The sequence below is a fragment of the Helianthus annuus genome, chromosome 13 (genome assembly GCF_002127325.2).
Source record: "Helianthus annuus cultivar XRQ/B chromosome 13, HanXRQr2.0-SUNRISE, whole genome shotgun sequence".
Taxonomy (NCBI): Eukaryota; Viridiplantae; Streptophyta; class Magnoliopsida; order Asterales; family Asteraceae; genus Helianthus; species Helianthus annuus.
The window spans coordinates 98,689,236-98,695,831 of record NC_035445.2 but is presented as its reverse complement, the minus strand read 5'-3'; positions in this window follow the sequence as shown (position 1 = coordinate 98,695,831).

Here is a 6,596-nt window from a genome sequence, read left to right as displayed (position 1 = left end):
ATAAAAGTTCTAATTTACGATATCATGCATAACATTGTTTTGAGACCAGAGAATCATGTCAAATTAATTTAGACATGCTTATATATACTAAACCTATTAGTGTGATCATATATTCGAGAATCACAAATTTTGACTAAAAGGGCATAATGGTCAAATATAAGCATAATAACGGAAACTAGCATATAATTCAAAATATAAATGACCAGGTAATATAACCTCAGAGGGTTATACTACAACATACTATGGTCCTAAGGGAAGCTTAAAACATAGAAGAATTAAGCTCAGTCGGGTCAGAACTGAAAGTCAAAGCAAAAGTCAAGCTTTTGCGACTTTCGGTTGCAAGCCGACCCCAAACTCAGAATTGTCGGATTAAACATGCTTAGACATGTTCTAATAATAATTACCAAGTTATTCGAGTGATCAAATATAATTTATAACCTCTGTATTATTAGTTTTGATTGTTATTTACAATTCTGACTAGTTTGACTTTTTAATTAAATAGTTTGACCCGACAATTAACTAATCAAACGAGATAATTAGGAGGTGCCTTTTAAAGGGATTAACACCTACCTAATTATGGTCACATAGCCATATTCTCCTTAAACAATGGCTGGACCATTTGAGTTTAAACCGAGAGTCAAAGCTATTTTACGTAACTTTGACTTTTCGGTTTTTAATTAGGAAACTGAACTAAAGAGGGGATTAAGACACTTACAAAGGGTCCTAGCAACCTTTTCTACTAAAATGAGCTTCCTTTTTTATCAGGAACCTCCAGAATACTCAAGAAAAATTCAAGCTAGAGAGATGAGAGTGAAAATGTGAATGAGGAAGGATTAGGCAACCCAATAGCTCTATTTATAGTGTAAGGGACAAACACCAGATCATTACAAGTGTTTAGGGGTGTGTTAAGATCATCACAAGTGTCCATGGTGGTTTTAAAAACCATCAAAAGCTCATGGAATTCGAATTAGACTTGTTTGGAGGCCAAGGAAGAAGGTGACCTGCACCTAGCCAAGGAATTATGTCAAAATAATGTCGTCGCCTCGCGCGACGGCGAAGGAGTGGTGGGGCTGTGGCGCGACGCCACCCCATAAAACATCAGCAAACAAGTTTTAAACTTGTCACTTTCAGACCCTATACCTTCTAATGCAATGTATCTTTCATTTTAGGCACTTTTAACCATTCTAGTTAGTTTGTAGATGATGTTGAGAGTATAACCAAACACCGTTAGGTCCGGTTTCGTTAAACGATCACCGAAAATACTAGTTTCGTCTCGTTGACGCTTTTGACCCTTATTCTTGGGAATTTGCGTAAACAACACATAACGGTATCGAAACCTCGTGAAATTGTTATCACTTATTCTTGATAGTATAATCGAACATTACGAAGCCTCGGGTTCGCTAAGAGGTCACTTTATGGTGTAGTTTTGCTAGTTGACGTTTTTAGTCCTTTTAACGCACAAAGTTGTGCGTAATATCGTTTAACGACATGAAAGCCTTCCTTGGCCCATAATAAGCATTCCCGAGCGTATGTTTGCATATCTTAATGCTTCGGGTTCATTAAAAGGTCATTCAGAGGTATAATTAAACATGTTGACGCTTTTAACCCCTCTAACTCACAAACTTGCGTGTAACTTCACTTATTGGCATAAAAGCCTTGAACGGCCAATATTAGGCATTCCCGAGAATATGATCAAACATTATAAAGCTGTAGGATCGTTCTCGGCCCTGTTTGAGTCATTCAGAGAAGTTCGTATCCGAATTAAGAGGCGGAAACTAATAATTCGGTGCTATTGAAGCTGTATTCACTTTAATCTTGCTGTTGTATTGATTTTGAACGCGATTACAAGATTTGACAGCACTTCGGCAGCATACCGGAACAAACACCTTTAACTATGTGTTTTTGGATCGCTCCTACGGACCTATATATAGACTGGCTGGTTCGCTTATACGTACATGTACGTATAAGCGGTCCTACAATCGTGACAGAAAAGCGAACCGACTACATACCCTATGAGCGAACCAAACCTAAACTATGACACATGAGCGAACCTAGGCAATGTATACATAAGCGAACCTATACAAAACACTATTTCTAGGTTTCCATGCCATGGTTGATCTGTACAACTTCAAGACTCGATGGAAGACGTAGTCAGCAGACGTAAGTGCACCAACAGACTCCCCCTCGGATGTTGACGGAGTCTTCATAGAGTCTTCGCACAAGTCAAACTACAATCTTCATCAGTCGACAATCTGCCTCTGAAATATCTGTCATTCCAAGAATCCTTGTTCTCTATCTTCATTATTAACAAACTCTTCTCTCTTGAATGTTGATACGGTGTCTTCAGACTCCCCCTCTCACACAGCTGGGATCGTAGTCTGGAATTCAAACTTTTACTGGTTCTAAGATAGGTAACAGGCTCCCATCAGGCTCCAGATCGATACCCGGCTCCATTCTTTCTCAGGATCAATATCTGGCTCAAGTCCTGCACAATCTTTACCGAACCATAAGTTTCTACAAAGATTAAAACTTTCCAACAATTTAGAAACTATGTTGAACCAATACAGTAATAATTTTGCATTCAAGAGTTTATAACTGGTTCTTATCAAAACAACTTTACAATCTACACACAAACACTCCCCAAACCAGTTCTTCAAGTTTAGCACTTTGAATTTTGAAAATCAGCATCTCAACACCAGTTGTCGAAAATCTTTTTGATTTTTCAAAAATTATGCTAAAACACATTAAAATCTTTTTAGATTTTCTGAATGTAATAAAATACAGAAAATGAAATATTTACAGACAATATTTTTGTGAGTTCGTGCAAGAGGATCATATCAGTTTTTGAGACGTATCACCAACACCGTTAAGCTTGATTACATTTTAAGTTTTAAACAATTTACCTAGATTGTCAGTATGTTTGTCCACTTAAATTTTCACAAAGATTTCAATTGATTCGAGATACGATATTAATGTTTTAGAGACTTAAACTTAATTGTGTATCACTCCACTTGAATATACTCCCGTATCCAGATCCCAAATATTCAGTCTTACAGGTGAGTATACCACAGATGATATCTGTAAAGGGGTAGATGCGAAACCGTGAGAGCTCAGGTCAGAACTTCCGTTCAGCAGAGAGATGACGGCTCGACTTTTGGTGGGTCCCCTTTAGAGGATCTTTTTTACAACAGCAATGACTATCAATTTTATTGTTTAATCAGATTGCTGAGGGCTAGCTTATGTTTCAAAGCTTTTAGCAGAAAGTATTATTCAGGGACTAGGTCAGTATTTCCATACAGCAGAAGTGCCGGAATAATACCCCAGATATCACTGAGCATAAAGACCTAGTATTTCAGAATATGGGACCTTTCAAACAAGATTTCGGGGGTTACCCATATATCCAAGAATAGTTACCCACGAATTAAGCAAGTTTGATTTAGATTTATATCTCGTTTCAATTTACTAAATGTGCGAAAATCTACTGACACATCCGCAGTAAGATTGTTTATCACATTTTGGCTTTACAATTCTTTAGCATGCTGTGATAGTCCACCGATGTACTATCATTTCCTCTTTTATGCAACAAAAACTCATTTTTCAATTTTATCATGTTTTTGTCTTTTTCAAATTTTCTGATGTTTTTGGATTTTCTAAAAATTCTTACTTCCCCTAAAATTCAAATACATCTAAAGAAAATTGAAAACAAACTATACTGAACATGACAACTGATATCAAAACACCTCAACTCTCCATTCGTTTGGCTTAAACAATCAGAACTCCCCCTCACAACAAACTATTTTCCCATAATGATTTCAAAACACTCAAGTTTGTTTTAATCAGAATGGTTTTTCCGGAAAATAAGTTTAATTGTTTTTACGTCTTGTAAAATTGGAGTTCAAATCATCACTTTGTTTTAACAATTTTCTGAATGATAATTAAATCAATTTCAATTGAATGACCTTGATTTAACCACTTGTAAGATCAACTGGTTCTCATTCTGAACCACTTATAACAACCACAAACATACAACCACTTGTATATTTAACAAAGCTTTTCAAACCTGTCTTTCAACCAATTACCATCTTTTGGTTGAATTCTCAAAATGCCGATTCCTACTCCTCGCTTACATACCTGGGAGTTCCGGCAAGTCCTGCAAAACCTCAAACACAGATTAAGAAGGATGCCGATTCATGATCCACGATACCATCATGGGATCTCCGGCAAGTCAGGTTTTTATTCTTGAAAAAATATATCCACCCAAGCCTGACCTTCCTTGGGTGTAACTTCATCGTTTTCATCTTTCCTTTCAACCGACTTATAAACTCATCCTTTGGAAGCATAAAAATCCTTAATGCTTTGGGCCTTACCACTGACCATTTTTTCCAAAGATGCGTTTTACATTTCCGTTGAAAGTTTTTTCAACATCAATTTTCTTCTTGTCAGAATAAAATTGATTTGAAATTTCAATTTTTTTCGATTTTAGACTTGTAATTTTTAGCATTCAGTGGTGGAAAATTCACATCGTCTACTTTCGGAACTTTCTTTTCAACCTTTTTCTCAACACGTGGCTCCTCTGATTTTATGGAATCAGATTCATCACCAGAACAATTACCTGAACCTTTCACAACCCATTTCTGATTTGGCACATTTTCTTTCCTTTTTGAAGCACTCTTTGAACATTCTCCTTTTTCATAAGTTGAATTCTCAAAGCCTGTGAACTTCCGGGTTGACAGTTCAGTTTTATCAACAATTTTTTCTTTCATTTTTCTTAAGACTTCTTGTTTTGGTTGAAATGTCTTTGGACAATCTTTTGCAACATGACCTACAGCTTTACACTGAAAACAAGATCTCTTTTCAACCTTCTTTGGATCTTCCTTCTTCTTCATGTCCTCCTGCTTTTTAGCAAGGAATTCTTGATTCGTCTGATTTCTGAATGATTTTTCTTTTTCAGCTTCTGTAGTTTTTCCTGCAACAAACATTGTTTTTGGTTTATAAACTTTTTCATTTTTATAGTTTTTCTGTGGAACAAAACCAAGACCTTTCTTTTTGTAATTACGATTATGGTTTGGTTTCTTTTGGAAATTATAACCACAATTGTAACCCATTTTCTTGTTGATTCTTTGTTGATCTCTTGAAGTGTATTGTTTAGATTTTCCATTAAGATTGAAATCTTTTATTTCAGAAATATTAATTTCTGTTATTTTGAAAACCTTTTGAATCATTTCAAGTCTGACACTTCTTATTGGAAAACTCTCGTCAGAGTATAATTTGTCAGAACCTTTCAAAGTATATGCCACTTTGAGTGGTTCATCATTCAAATTAGATTTAGACATTAAAAACTCTTTATCATAAACCCGTTTGTCCTTTTTGACTATTGGCTTTGACGCACTGGACCCAGACTTTGACTCGGGTTTGGACTCCGGTTTTGACTCCTCATTGTCATCGCTGTCTAACACCTGATCGACCATACTTTTTATCAACTTTGACTCATGATCAGTGTCTGATGACGTATATGTGACATCAATACTTTCTGGTAAGTTATCCGATGACCCAGACTCCCATTTCAAATTGATCGCTTTATTAACTCTTTCTGAATTTGGATTTCGAGGTGAATATCCATTTTCGACTGGGGGCGGGCATCTATTGTAGGATACACTCAGTTTCTTACCAGAAGCTTTCAACTTTTCTTCAACATTTGTCACACACTTTTCTTCATCCGATGTCTCCTCTTCTTTGAATGTCTTTAAATCTTTCACCACCGGATAAATCCTGTCAACCACAAAAGTAGAACATGAGTAACTATCTAATAATTTCTTGACTTTCTCAGTTTCTATCTTTTGTGTTGCCAATTCCAGCTCGAGATCTGCACATTTCTTTATGTTATAGTTTGCCGTATCAAGCTGTCTCAGATAAGCTATCTTCAAAGTATTCATAGCTTCAGCTTGTTCACCATCAGAATCGGTATATTTGTTGATTTCTCTGTTCATAGTATCATACGATTCTTTCAATTTGTGAATATTGTGCAGCAGCTCATTGTTCTGCTTAATCAGCGAATCACAGTTCATGCACTTTTCTTGGACCATGACCGGTTCAGCTTCAATCTTTATTTCAAATTCTGGAACTTCTTTAACATTTCTGCTTGGTTGTAAAAACTCAGCTCTTCTTCTTTTCTCAGCTTTCGCTTCTTCTTTCAATCTCTTTTCCTCTTCTGCCTCTTCTCTGATCCTTCTTCGTTTTTCTTCAGCAGCTTCCATGACTTTTCTGCACCTTTCTGCACATTTCAAATCATAAGCATTAGCAAAGAAAGCATGAGAAGTGTTTTTAGACATCTCTTTGGCCATAAGATTTTGATCTGGACAAAAATCATCCCAGGTAAAACCTTCTGCCAGTTTCTCATCATCTTGTTCAGCTAAGCACACTTTGCTGTCTTTCGGAAGATACTTTTCCCAGGTAAAATTATCATATTTTCCCTCACTAACAACACATGCTCTTTTTGAATTATCTATCACATCTCTCCCATGAGCTGTTTGTTCTTGCTGCTGTGCTGGTGGTGTGATTTGATGATAAATGGCCTTCTTGTGATAGTCATTGTTTCC